The sequence below is a fragment of the Mus pahari genome, chromosome 3, assembly GCF_900095145.1.
Source record: "Mus pahari chromosome 3, PAHARI_EIJ_v1.1, whole genome shotgun sequence".
Taxonomy (NCBI): domain Eukaryota; kingdom Metazoa; phylum Chordata; class Mammalia; order Rodentia; family Muridae; genus Mus; species Mus pahari.
This window is the reverse complement of record NC_034592.1, coordinates 86,183,401-86,198,047: the sequence shown is the minus strand read 5'-3', so window position 1 is coordinate 86,198,047 and position 14,647 is coordinate 86,183,401. Positions and strand designations below refer to the sequence as shown.

The following is a 14,647-nucleotide window of genomic DNA, read 5'->3' as shown; positions in this document are numbered from 1 at the left end:
ATCTCTGAGTTTGAGGCCAGCCTGGTCTACAGAGTGAGTTCCAGAACAGCCAGGGCTACACAGAGAAACCCTGTCTCAAAAACCAAAAAATAAAAAAAAATAAAAAAAGAAAGAAAGAAAGAAAGAAAGAAAGAAAGAAAGAAAGAAAGAAAGAAAGAAAGAAAAAGAAAGAAAGAAAGAAATGCTTAGAGAATATTCTAATTTAGCAACCACTGGTGGGATTGAAGAACATTCTTTCCCCTGAGAGGACCCCGGTTTTGTCTTCTCTCAGTGGGAGCTGGATGTGTCTAATTGTGACCACAGTGGTGATGTCTTGGTGTGTGTGCTGAAAATAGCAGCATGGTACCTGTGGTTTATAAGCACACAGAGTGAGCTGAAAAGCAGTTCAAAACACAGCTATGGGTAGTCTGTGTCATCAGGGCATGATTGTATAGATTTCATTTTCTTCCCCCACTTTCATGTGTGTGTGCTAAGTATGTACGTGTACAGGTGAATGCCCGAGGTTGCTGTTAGAATCACCCTTCATTGCTCTTCCAACTTCTTCATTGAGGCAGGCTCTCTTAGTTGTACATGAATTACCGATACGGCCAGTTTTGCGAGCTAGCTTCCTCTGGGCTTTGCTTGTCTCTGCATCCAAGGCTGCAGTTACTAGGTGGAATCTGAACTGCGGTCCTCACGTTTGCGAGAGCTTTAGCCACTGAAGCATCATCCAAGCCCATGCCTTGCTTCTCTGTTTAACATGAGCTGTGTTCCTGTGTATTTTTAGTCGTTGTATTGTGAAAATGTATGCACTGCAATTTAGCCATGCTCTATTGCATGCCCTTTACTTTAAAAATAGACTTACCCTTATTATTTTTAATTATGTGTAAATGTATATATCTGCAGATGGATATAGTCCACTTGACTACAGGTACCCTCAGAGGCCATAAGAGGGCATCAGGTACCCTGGCACTGGAGTTGGATAATTGTGAGCCACCTGACATGGATGCTAGGATCCAAATCTGTTCCTCTGACAGAGCAGCAAATGCTCTTAACCACTGAGCCATCTCTCCCAGCCTGTTCCACCTTTTGGCTTCTGTTCATCACTGTGTTTAGCATCACATAAGAAACATCCTCCGTAGGTGACAGGATGTATGGTGGGGTCAGCCTGGGCCAGCAGTGCAGGGCGGAGGGCAGAGGTGAACAGTCCACTTTCTCTGAGAGCAGTAAGACTGGAAGCTGGGCCACTGTCATGGAAGAAGTTTCTTTGAAACAACTGTCTGCCTCAGGGAAGGGCAGTGAGGTGGCCACTGTGACCTCTGGGAGGTCATGGCATCCAGCACTCTGTGGCACTTTTGCATGGAGAAGATACTGTTTTAGAAAAGAGCTTGCAAATCCTTGCTCTTTTGAAAGGGCACACGGAGCCTGGAGACGGATCCCGTGGTGGGATGTGGTCTTGTGAGCAGCTGCTTTGTATCTGCAGTAGAGGAAAGACTTTTAGAAAATAAGAAAAAGAATCTATCATAAAGGTTTTTAAAAAATATCACATATTGCCAAAATTGAGTGGAGGAGGACAAAGGAATGTCATGGGAGCCCGTCCCTGTGACGTGCACTCAGCATTCAGGAAGCTTTTCACTCAGGTCTTTCCCAGTTGTAATCACCTTGGAAGGTCCAGTTTTCATTCCCAGTTTTTCCATTAAGATTTTCCTATGATGTCATCTTAGTGATTTTTCTATAATTCTCTATCATGTAAAATCTTAATTTATGTGCATTGGTGTTTTGCCTGCATGCATGTCTGTATGAGGATACTGGAACTGGAGGTACGGACATGTGGGTGCTGGGAACTGAACCCTGGTCCTCTAGAAGAGCAGTTGGTTCTCTCAATCAAGGAGCCACATCTCCAGCCCTTCTCTGCCATTTTAATTCCTAGATAATAACCCACTAATCTGGTATCGTATTACTGCCTATGCTACTAGCCCTTACTCTTGTTTTTCATTTTTTAACTTTTGCTGCTTGGGTTTGAACCCAGGGTTTCACATGTCCCAGGCCAGCGTCTGCCCTGAGCTTCATCTTTATCCCTCTCTGCTCACCTTGTTTGGCTTTCTGCTACTGAAGAGTCTTTGGCATTGACAGCCTGACAGTGGGGATGGCGCCCCACCACCCATTTCCCAGGACTGGAGCCCTTCCTGCCCGTGCCCACAGACCGCCCGCTGGCTTTGCTGCAGGTCTGCCCTGGTTTGCTCTCACTGGCCAGGAGTGAAGTCTGGGACCTATTTTAGTCTTGGCAGTGTTGAGTAATAGCTTTAAAATAAACTCTTTTTTCCTGGTTATTTTAATAGTTGAGAGCAGTTCATGTATTTTACATTTTTAATTTTTTTAGTTAATAAGGTAGAATGCTTATATTTTTAGTTATTAGTTCTATTTCCTTGTGAGGTATCTGTTGATGAATTGAAATCAACTCTTGCCTGGGCCTTGCGGGTATTAACTGTTGTGTAGAGTGCCCCTGGAGGACCTCTGCCCAGAGCTGGGGGGTCAGGGGCTTTATTTTGGTGTGCTAGTTCTTAGCTAGTGAATTGCCCTGCGTGATTAGTTTATTCAAATTGCTTTTCATGTCTTCCCCCTGCTTTCTGTGGTTATAAAATGATGAGACATACATTTCAGGAAATGCGATGCCTCCGTGAGAGCGCTCATTTTCAGGAGTGACAGTGAGTATGTGCTTGAGTGTCCTGGGCACTGCACTGAGCCGGGCACTTTATGTCCTAAGAACTCATTGGGTTGCCACGGGAGCTGTACTAGGAAGGAGCTGTCATCACAGAGGCCCAGCAAGCACACAGAGCTTGCATGCTGGCCCTATAAGACCCCATAGCCTTCCTCCATCAGAGACTCCCTAGAGTCCTTTTTTGTTTACCTGTGTAGGTGACCCTTAGCTGATCTAGTGGTTCTGTATTACCCGTGGATCTATGTTACCTGTATTGTGCTTGTTGTAGTAAACAGAAATTCCTGCAACTAATACAGACGATAGTTGGCTTATAAAGAAAGAGAGTTATTTTGGAGTTTTGGAGTTTTTAGCCTCAGGACCCAGTTGTCTCTGTTGCCTGTGGAAGATAGTGTGTCATGGTGGGAGAGTGCACAGTGAAATAAAACCACATGACTAGGAAGCAGAAAGAGAATGAGGAGGAAGGGTCTGGGTCTCATCATCCTCGTCAGGGACACACCCCCAATGGCCTAAAGGCTTCCCAGGAAACTTTCTCTTTAAAGCGCTATTATTTTTAATTATGAGTGTTTGTGTGCGTGTGTGTGTGTGCATGCATATGCATGTGTGCATGTAGCCAGGTGCCTGTGGAGGCTAGAGGGATGGAGATGTGAACTGCCCAACTTGGGTGTGGCCAATCAAACTCGGGTCCTCTGGAAGACTAGCAAGTACTCTTATCTGTCCTGTCATATCATTAACTCTGGACCCCACCTCTTCAGGGTCCATCACCTCCTAATCCTGTCACTAAAACTTTAACACTTGAGCCTCTGAGGGACATTCAGGATCCAAACTATAGGAAAAAAAAATCAACACATCAATAATGTTTTTCTCCAATAATGATTTTTAAGGTGGCCTTTAGTCCTATGAGCCTTTGAAACCTCTTCCTAGAAGCAAAGTATCATTCCCAGTGCTACAGCAGGGACACAGATGTCTAGAGCCGAGTGCCATTCCCAGTGCTACAGCAGGGACACAGATGTCTAGAGCCGAGGGCCTTGAGACCTTCCTGCTCTGCCATGGTCTTTCACTGTTGTCTCTGTGTCTCGACAAACTTGGGGAGAGGTTTTAATGTTGGGGTTCCTCCTCACAAATGGGATTATTTCTCCTTGGGAGAATTGCATTGTGTCTTTGGTCACGTGTGGCACTTTTATCACCTCTGACTTGTGCCTGGGTGTGTGCATGTCTGGTGGAGTGTGAAGGAGGAATTAAAAGACGTTAAATGAAAACATTTTGATGAATCTCCCAAAACAGAGACGTGGGAAAGTAGGTGCAGACTTGGCTTCTGAATTCCATCTGCCTCCGCTGTGCCCCGCTCTTGCTTACACATTGCTCAGGCATGATGATGGAAGAACTTGATAGGCTTGCCATGGGCTGCATGCAACGTGCTTCAGGATGGTGACCATTGCGGTGTTGTGGCCGGGCAGGGAAGGCAGGGAACCTCTCAATGAGTTGTGGGATGCAGCTACAGCAGAATGGATTTTTCCCTTTCGGCTGGGTCAAAACAGAATTGCCGAGCCACCAATATTTTGAATCAAGTAATGCTACCTGCTGCATTCTGAGGTTGAAGTCCTACGGCACGGTGCCTCTGGATTCGACCTTGCTTGGTGATGGAGTTTAGCAGAATGGATTAGTTACTTTTCTTGCTTTGTGACCAAATACCTGACAGCATAGAAGGGAGGAAGGGGGGGTCATTGCTCCCTGTTTCAGAGGAGCCATCCTGATGGGGAGGCCATGGTGGAGAAGTGCGCTTCATATCCTGGTCACCAAGAAGCAGAAGGAGACAGTACAGGAAGAGCCAAGGCAAGATGTCACCCCTAGGACTCATCCCCTGTGACTTCCTCTAGCTCAGCCTCACTTCTTGCCTTCCATTGCTGGGATAAATCCGTTGATTAGGTCAGAGAACTCATGATCTGATGTTCTCTGAACCGTGTCCCACCCCCAAAGATGTACCCGAGGTGTGCTTTACTGAGCTCACAGGCATTTCGTAACCCACTGGAGTTGACAGTCACAATTAAGCACTGCAAAGACATAATTGAATTAAAATGAGGTCACAGAGTGGACCTTAAACCATCACAGCTGAAGTCCTTCCAAGAGAGAAAATTTGGATTCAGATACCAAGAGACAGAAGGTGATATAAAGCCATAGGGAGAAGGAAGTCATCTGTCCTCGTGTCTCCTATGCATTGATTTTGGACATCTGTTCTCCAGAAGTTCAGAAAAATCAGCTTCTGCTATTGAAGCTGTTCAGTTTGTGGAAGCTCGTTACAGTCACCCCAGTACACTAGCACAGCCATGGACTCGCCACTGTTGTGTTTTAAGTTGTCGCCTAGAGAAGCATGTGTGTCCAACACTCATGAAATGTGATGACTTTCAGAGGCACCAGCTTCTGCTTTCTCAATGGTTTGAACATAAGAGCATGTTCAGATCTTAATTCCCAGTATCCAAGGACATGAGCTAACTTGGAAATGGGGTCACTGCAGATGTGAAGAGTTAACATGAGGTCACACTATAGTAAGGAGAGCCCTGGTTGCAGTCTGCGTGGTGTTCCAAGAAGATAATGTGAAGACAGGAGGGAAGGATACTGTCTGACAAGGATCTAGGTGGGAGTGACACAGCCTCCAGCCAGGGATGCCAAGGGTTCACCGTGCTCCCTAGAAGCCAAGGTGGGGTGAGGAAGGGAATCTGCCCAGAGTCTGTGGGGAAATTGAGGCCCTGATGACCACTTGATTCTGCTGTACAACCTCCGAGCTTTTCCTTTACACCGTCTACTCTATTGGTGGAGCTTCGTAATGACTGCTCTGGGAGAGGAATCTGCTTACTTCCCAGGGGATCACTAAAGCCACTAGTGCTCCTCTGGGTTAACCTGGAAGCAGTGGACACAGGTCTTTTTACTGGCTTGCCATACTTGCTCCATCTCTTGAGGATAGCCCTACTCTCTGTATCTGCTGTGTCACATGTGAAGTGTCCCTATTCCTGCAGGTCTTACCTCTGGCTAGCCCTAATGAAGTACGGGATTCCACAGGCTTCTGAAGGAGTTGAGCTTCTGACAACAGAAGTGGCCCTCAGAGTGGCCCAGAAACTGATTGTCGTTCCATGCTGCCCCATGTGTACACGCTTGTGTGTTCTTTCTTTTCTATTTGTGTTATTTTGCTATGTGTTTTTAAATTCCTCTGGTAACTCAGTCATGTCCAGACCCTCAGGTTCTTCCATCCCAAAGGTGAAATCATATATCCTATAGTTCAGAACAGGGCTTTAGGGCCAGACCATGCTGGGTTCTCACAGTCCCTGAGACCCTCGGTGCTACTGTACTTTTCTCAGCACATACTTCCTCGGCTATAAGATGAGGGACTGTCTCCGCACCTTCACCAGAGGGCATGTTCAAATCATTCATTGCATGATGTAATCAGAAAGAAGCTGATCTTATCCAATAGGTATTGTGCTTGGGGCAACAGTATACTATCCACCTCTGAATAAGCAGAAAATTGTGTGAGGTCTCTCTGCCCAGAATGGTATGGTTGGCCACAGCCTCCACATGCCCCGGCCCCTTACCTTCCTACACTCCAGTAGGCGAGGCTCTGCTACAGAAACTGCTTTATTTCCTGGCTCAATGTCTTTTTGTTTCAGGGCGTCTTTAGTCAGCCAATGTCAAAATGTCCTTCAGCTTAGCTCTCTATAGAGAGCCAGCTGGATACCCAAGCTGGTGCCAGAGGGAAATAGAACAAATATTTGCAGACCTGAGTTGAGTGTGGCGACTGAGAGGACGCCTCCTCTTGGTGGAGCCTCCTCGGCATTCTTTCCAGAGTCTTAGCCTCAGTGAACCTGCAGTGAACCTGGAATTGGTCCCCCACTGCCAGAGTGGCTGTAGGTGGCTTGTCCTCAGAGCTGAGAATGCCTAAGTGGATTTGTCTGGTTGGGTTCCGTTCTGTGACCTGTAGTCTTCTCCAGTACCTGTGCGTGGAGACCTTTCACTTCATACACTGGCTTGAAACCATTTTAAAACTCGATGCAGACACTCTCCCTTTTACCCCCACGCTTGCATTTCATACCTGTACAGCACCATGAGAAAAGATTCTTGGTTGTGATGTTAGAATCCCTCCTTTCTAGGTAGGACCTGCCAGTCATCTATATGTGAACCAATCCAGGTTGTCAGACTCCCTGTAACTCTTCTCTCTTGCAGCCTTTTCTTAAGAGATCCTGGTAGTTCTGCTTTTGTTTTTCCCAAAAGATGCCAGAAGTTTTGCACGAGGATTTTAAACAAAGTCAAAGTGCTCTCCAGCCTGGACATATCAGTTTCTTAGGATTTCTAGAACACAGTCTCACATTCCGGATGACACAAAGCGGCTCCAATACAGCTTGGGAGGCTAGAAGTGCAGTCTAAGTGTGAGGTGTGCCCTCTGTGGAGGATAGAATAAATATAAGTATATTTAAATTGGTTATATTACCCTTTCTTCTGTCACGTGGTGTCTCAACTCCACCTCTGTGATGAGGACACACTCAGCATGCTGGTTTGTGAGAACGCAGCCTGGCACAGGAGGACACACTCAGCGTCTGTGCACATATTGTGCTTTTCTCAGCCGTGGGTAGACAGCGTGCTAGAGATAAAACACCCTGTCGCCAGCTTTCTGCCTTCCAAGCCCTGCCTCTACGCGCTGCGACGGCTGGAACTGGTTGTCCCTGCCAGTTCATGGCCTTTAAGGCCAGTATGTTTGCCTTGCTCAGGACACTAAGAATATGGGTTAGCTGCTAATCTTTATAAATTGTAAGTTCACACATGAAAATTGGGCTTATTAGATTTTCTTTTTAAAAAAGGGTGGGGGAGGGGAGAGCAAAAGAGATTCAACATTAGAATCTGAACTTGCCAAAAACAAAACAAAGCAAAACAAAACAAAACAAGGAAAACTACACTTCTCATCTGCCCCACCTTTCAACTTCTTGTTCATCTGAAGGCGCTTAAGATGGCTATAGTTGTAAAATGGATTGTTGTCCCGTCCATACGATCTGATGGAGTCAGGAAATATTCGGTCCTAGAATGACCACCACAGTGTTTTGGTCTTCGTTGTACATAAAGCAGTGGCGTGCTCTGCCATCAGCACCATCCTAGATTGACAGTATTAGATGTTTCAGCCAAGGGTGTTGAACATTTCCCAACAGATAAATGCACCATGTGTGCATGCCTTCCTTAGGGTGCTGAGTGGGCAGGATGAGAGTCAACATGTACAGTGGGAGGGACCTGCTGTGTAGCCACATTGTCTGTGCCACATCCTAGCTCCATCCAATGGAACTGTGGTATCTGGGCAAGACACTGCCTTGGTGGCCTTTCGATTCCATGGGCATTGGGGAAAACAAAATGGAGCCCAGACTTTGTTTCACATCCTTCCCTCAGCAGCTGGCATACCCAGAACACTAATTGAACTGTTACTGGCAGAAGGGTCGCTTCCTGGCATAGATTCCTCACCTGCTCTTGGCTAGACACTTCCCATGTTGGAGCTTCTGCTTCCTTGTCTGTGAAATTGGAATGGGACAGAGTGAGAAGACAAAGGAAGAACGTGTGAGCACCATGTACCCGTCTGATACTTAACAAGGGTTACATTTTGTGCTCTGTAAGAAGAATTTTAATACAGGTTCCCACATGCTTTTTTAGGCATCAAAGGCAGATTGGATGATTATTCAGATTCTAAGTTAAGGAGGGTAAACTGTTTGATTCAAAATCATCATGGATGTTCAGAGAGACAGTACATGGGGCAAGAATGAGCATCTCTCCTTCCCAGAGCCATCTGCTAGAGATAGGATAACTGGGCTTGTGATACGGGGTGACCAGGTGAATATTGCTCAGCCCCTGGGGAGGGACCTGCATCGATGGCAGTGGTCCATCGGTCCATCTCCAGCTCAGACTGGACCATCTCCCACCACTTGGAAGGTGAGAAGAGTGGCTTTCTACCAGGAGCCGGGACAGAAGACTCCAGGCTTTGGTTAGGGAAGAAGATGAGCAAATCTATGGAATGAAGGCTTCCAGGAGCTTAGAGAGAAACCAGGAGGCGCATGCTGGATTTCGTGTCCCCATGAAAAGACCAGCCTCTTAGTCACAGAACATCCTAATTTAGGCACAGTTGTTTATTATTGTTGTTAATATTTATTACCATCATTATTGTTGTTGGTTGTTCTTGTTGTTACTATTATTATTATCATTATTATTATTATTATTACTATTTTATCAAAGCTTCTTGTCCCATATCCCTGCCCATGCCCTTCTAGCCCTGTTCTGGTGATGACAGGGAAATGGGACATGATGTACTAGACAAGATCAAGATCCTCTCAGCTTTCTTCGTCTCTCTAGGTAGAAGCTGTCCTTTGGGATCTGTCAGGAAACTTCCAGTTTAAATGCCTGCCCTGTCACACCACCCTTAGCAGTGTGAAGTCATCTTTTAGATCAACTCTTCACTTCAATTTGCCTTGCCTCATCTCACGCCCCTCCTGCTTTCAGCAAGCTGCACTGTTATCAGCATGGGTCTGCCTATGAGAGAATCCTGATAAAGTGGTTCCTAGTTGGGGGGGGGGGAAGGTTCACATTCCAGTGCCTCTGGAGTAACTGGGCCCCCTGTCATTTGGGCAAGCTCCCAGTTGCCAGGACTTGGCTGTAACTGCAAAATACAGTCAGTGGTAACAGGCCCGGTAATTGCTAATAAAATTTAAATGGCTGCAAAATTACAGAACAGAGAAACAGAATTCTTTTTCCTGGCACATCCAGCCCAGTCTTGTGGATCTGAGTTAGGCTGCGACAGTATAGTTTTTTATTTTTGTTTTTTAATTCATACTCACACTTTTGGCTGTGACACGGCTCATGTGCAATTGCTTAATGGATTTTTTTTTTTTAAATCTAGAAACAGATGAGAAAAAATAATTTTACAAAGATAATGTGGTGCATTCTTATAATGCAGGCACGACTAGAGAGTCTCTAATTTATTTTTACAATATCAAAATTATATGCAATGTACTGTGACTGCATGCAACCCCACTGCCCTCTCTTGCCCCATTCTGTCTTACTAACTCCCCTTTTAAATGCAAGCAGAGCCCTCCTACCCTCATGTCTGCCCTTTCCTTTCTCTCACAAAGACAGTGTCCGAGCCTGGCACCTCAGAACTGATCAAGAACCTCTGGCTAGATTGTCATGGTGGCCTGTACCTTTAATCCTGGCACTTGGAGGCAGAGACAGAAGAATCGAAACCAGAGCTAAATCCAGGGACCCTAATCTTAAAACGAATTGTCTATGATTAGGGAAATTACAGATGCTATCGAGGAGTTTTGCCAAATAGACATGTAGTCAAAACTGCCTTCTAAGTATTTATGTTTTTGATGGTAGACCAGTGCATCTCTTAGCCTTCATCAATGAAGCCTCTTCCTCCAGTGGGCAAAGGTCAAAGTGGGAACCCATAACTGTTAAAAGTCCTGATACAGGTGATTACTGAATGCTTGGTCCCAAATGGGGAATTTGTGTCACTCCATACAAAATCCAGTGGACATCGTGGAAGAGAGGCAGATAGGACTCTGGGAACCAAAGGATGAGGAGTGTGGTGGACACTGTCTTCTAGGAATGACATGGCCGTTGCTCAGGAGCACATGGCAGCTGTGACTTCCTGCATGGGGTTGGGGGTGGGGATGGAACTAATGTCTTGTGGTGTAGTTCTTAGTTTTCTTGTGGACTGGGCTGGGAAGGACTGAAGCGAGGCACCGTGAGGTCAAAGGTAAACTGTGAACCCCTCCTTAGGAAGTGTCTCAGGAACTTGTGACTCTTGGGGTAGTCCTATAAAATCTCAGCAGAGTCTGAAGTATAAAAACCTGTCATGTGGTGTGGAGGGAAGGGACGGAAACAGGTGACACACACATATTTCATGTGCAGCAGGAACAGCAGAGCTTCAGATTAATTCCACATTAAAATACAGAGTCTGCCTTCTTCAGGGAGCAAGCCATGTGCATGTGCTTGAGATGCTTATTTCTGCCATCCAGGCCCTTTATTTTGGGAGGATGAGGGTGGGGATGCAGACAGGCAATGTTCCAGATTTAGCTTGAGCTTGAAGAATTCGGGATCAGAAGCCTGGCTTGGCTTGCTTGGTAGTCAGAAGGTCTCTTTGCCTCTCTTTTTGGGGTCAGGTGACACAGCCCCGGATGTTTACTGAACTCCCAAAGGGGGCGGGGAGAATAGAACCCCCTGCTTGTTTCCTTGTAAGGCACTGGGAGAGAGACCGACAGAGCAGACAGGGGATTCCCGTTTGGAATGTGCATTGATGGAAAAGTGATCGGGCTGAGGAGGGCTCTGATCTGCCAGTTGCTTTGGTCATTTGAACACTTCAGTCATTGTCTTAGTTATTCTTCCTGTTGCTGTGATGAAATGTCCTGAGAAAAATAACTTAAGGGAGAAAGGGTTATTTGGCTCATGATGATGGACTGCATCCGGGACAACAGCAGCAGGAAGCTGGCTGGTCGCTTTGCATCTGTGCCGAGGAAGCAGAGTGTGACTAGGAAGTAGGGCCAGGCTATAAAGCTTCAAGGCTGGCCCCCAGTGATTTTTCTTCATCTAATGTGGCTCCACTTTGTAAAGGTCTCACAAACTTCCTGAACAGCATCACCAGCTGGGAAGTAAGTGTGCAAAATTGTAAGCCCACAGGGACAGTTCACATTCAGACCACAGTGTCTGTGAGAGGAGTCAGGAGCTGGCTCTCCCTGTAGCTGTGCAGTTGTCCCCAAGCTACCAATGCCTGCCGTCATGACTCTACTCTGTGGCCTTAGATCTCAACCTCACACCTTGTTCTTGAGCTCCTGGCACTGGTGCCCCGGGGCTGCTCACAGGACAAGGCCATGCACCCTGTGGCCTGCAAGGTACTGAGCAAAGCTGCCAGATGCCAGAGAAGTTCTTGAAGCAGAACTTTCTTGTCTCTGTCACTTGGTGTCCCTCATTAAATCCCAAAGCAGGATGGCTTCAAGTACCTGGAACACAGGCCACTGGCAAGCCTGATGTTGCAAGGGTACAGGGGAGGAACTGACTGCTGCTCAGTTTCTATACAGTACTGCAGTGAAAGCAATGGGTGCTGTGATTCAAGGCCTGGATGTTGTGTCTCCACCTCTTCTGCCCTTGAACCCACCCAGAGCCTTTCATGAGGTGGGCGTGGAGGTGGAACTTGGCGCTTTCTCGGCTTCTTCACTTGGTCTTCCCAGTGTGCTGGGCCTTAACTCCACATGGCTGTACTTCCCATCAGCAGGCGTAGAATAAACATCTGTTCCCCATGGCTCTGGAGATCAAGAAGGCTAGTAGTGTCTGAGTATGTTAGACTCGGTGTCTGGTGAGGCCCTACTTCCTGGCTTACTGTATAGCTTCTTTTCTTGCCATGCCACATGATGGGACAGATGACAGTGTTCTTCTGTCCTCTCTAAGAAGGGCACAAGTTGCACTGATAAATCAAGGCGTTTACCCTTATTATCCAATGAACCTATCAATATGAAAGATATGGGAGGGAACGTAGCATCCCTTCTCAGGTGGAGGCAGGTGAGTGACATCTCAGTGACAATGTCGGCCTCAGAATCAGTCTATCCCAAAGGAATGCTAAGGTGACTGTAATAGTGACCACAATATGGCTTAGCTTTTCCTTCTGCCTTCAAGGTTCCTTTATTCATACTATCTTGTTTTGTTTTGTTTTGTTTTGTTTTGTTTTGTTTTGTTTTTTGAGATAGGGTTTCTCTGTGTAGCCCTGACTGTCCTGGAACTCACACTGTAGACTAGGCTGGCCTCGAACTTAGAAATCCGCCTGCCTTGCCTCCCAAGTGCTGGGATTAAAGGTGTGCCACCACTGCCTGGCTCATACTATCTTTTATATCCTCGCAGCTCATGATCATGTTGAGGCTAGGTTCAAGGATCTGAGTTTCATGATCATGCCAACAGTCTTGGTCTGTAGTAGCCAGGGCGTTGGTTCTGAAGGTGACTGGGGGAGAACTTCTTTGGATGTTTCAACTTCAAGAAAGTGTTGAGCAGTGGTTATGATACAAATGTCACTGCAGACATCAGGATGCTCTTGGTGTTCAAGGGATATCCTGGGGTGGCAGCAGAAGGGAAAGCCATCAGACTGTGGAGTGAGCTGGGCATTTATGGAAAGAGAGGAGGAGGAAGAGTGAGGAAGGAGGGTCTGGTAGCCAGGAAGAAGTGTGGATGGTGTGTGGGGTTAGAATGGCTTGCCCAGTGCTGTGAGGAAGTTCTTGGTCCACAGATGCCATTGTAGGAGCCTGGGCCTCCCAGAGATGCTCTTCAGCATGAGCACCCCTCCCCACTCTTTTGAAAGGCACTAATCTCACTGCAGGGGCTCCACCCTCAACCCATAACCACCTCCTAGAGGGCACACTTAATATCCCTGTGCCAAGGTCAAGGTTTCCTTAGACAAGTCTGAAGAGAACACAAGGAGTTTGCTGAGGAGAAAAGGCATAATAAAGCCCTAAGGATGACAAGTATTCTGCATGTTTAGCTTTGCATAAAGTCATTCCTAAGGATAAGGGAAGGGCTTCAAGGATGCTTATCGAAGTTGCTAAGTTGATGGTGTAGGACCAGGAGCTGCCAAGGGAAGGGTGTAGCTGTGTAGTTGGTTGTCAAGAGTGAGGGCTGTAAAGTCCCAGGAGAGGACCAAATGATCTTTGACTATTTTCTGCTGTGTGACCCTGAGCGAGCCACTTAACCTCTCTGTACCTCACTAACCACCACATCTGTAACATAAGATATGAGTAGTTCTTACATTAGTGGCTCCTGAAAGATGACTGCTTGACACCCTCTTAGTACAGTGCCTGTCACTCAGCCAGCCTTCAATAATGCCTGTTGCGATTCCCCGTCATTACCTCATACTTTCAACTCCCCTAAAAAGTTGTCAGGTAAAACACCTTCAAATGCTTGCCTGCTGTCACTGACAGCCACTGCACTAACCACAATGCTGTGACTAAGACATCTTGTGGAAGAATGCAAGAATATTGTAGGTTTATCTTGACAGTTCAGCATGAAGCTGTTCGGCGTGGTGTCACCAAAAAATAAAATAAAATAAGAAAAATAAAAGTTCTCATTGAGTTTGTTCCTGAATAACAGTGAAAGAAAGTCTAGCTCGTTTAGCACCTGGGGCTAGCAGCTGTTAGGAACAGCCCCAAGCCTGCCTGCGCTTGGCAGGACACCTGGCTGCCTTGTTATTATAGACACAGGAACGACTCAAAGCCTGTTTGAATGAAATCTCCCAAACAGGGCGTCTAGGAATCTGCGTCAGCAGCCCAGGGAGCCAGGGGTGTCTGCTGTATGCTGACCCCAGGTGCCAAGGCAGATTCCGATCCTGATGAATGAGGTCATCGCTTGAACAAACCTCACATCTTTCCATATGCAGGTAGAAGAGATAGATGCTCGGCACATTGTCATTCTCCCAGGTGCAGGCAGCTGAGGGGCATCTTTGTCAGGGTGTGCCTTCAGAAGCTATCCACCCTCAACAGTAGTGCCAAGGACCTGACACTGACCACACACGTGTCCACTCTTCTTTTGCTTTAAAGGCCCCTTCCTGCATATTCTTCCCTAAAGACAGGAGGTGGGCTCCTGTTGATCTTGTGAGAAAATCATTTCATTGGGCCAGAAATGAAGTTCTTAGCAAGAGCAGTCTGGCCTCAGGGAAACTACACAAGTAAGAGCAGCAAGGTTATGGTCCAGGGATAGCGGGGGTCTCCAGGAGGGTGGATCAGGGCCTGTAGATTTATTCACTGATTACTGTTTTTCATGGAAGAGAGTGTGTGTGTGTGTGTGTGTAGTGTGTGTGTGTGTGTGTGTGTGTGTGTAGGTGTGTGGTGTGTGTGTAGTGTGTGTGTGTAGTGTGTGTGTGTGTGTAGTGTGTGTGTGTGGTGTGTGTGTAGTGTGTGTGTGTAG

At 46.7% G+C, this 14,647-nt stretch overlaps 1 protein-coding gene across 1 annotated transcript in view; it reads left to right on the top strand.

Moving 5' to 3' along the window:
• Ldlrad3 (low density lipoprotein receptor class A domain containing 3) overlaps positions 1-14,647 on the top strand; it is a 235,478-nt gene that overhangs the window by 75,762 nt on the left and 145,069 nt on the right. The gene's annotated exons all lie outside the window — the stretch shown is intronic.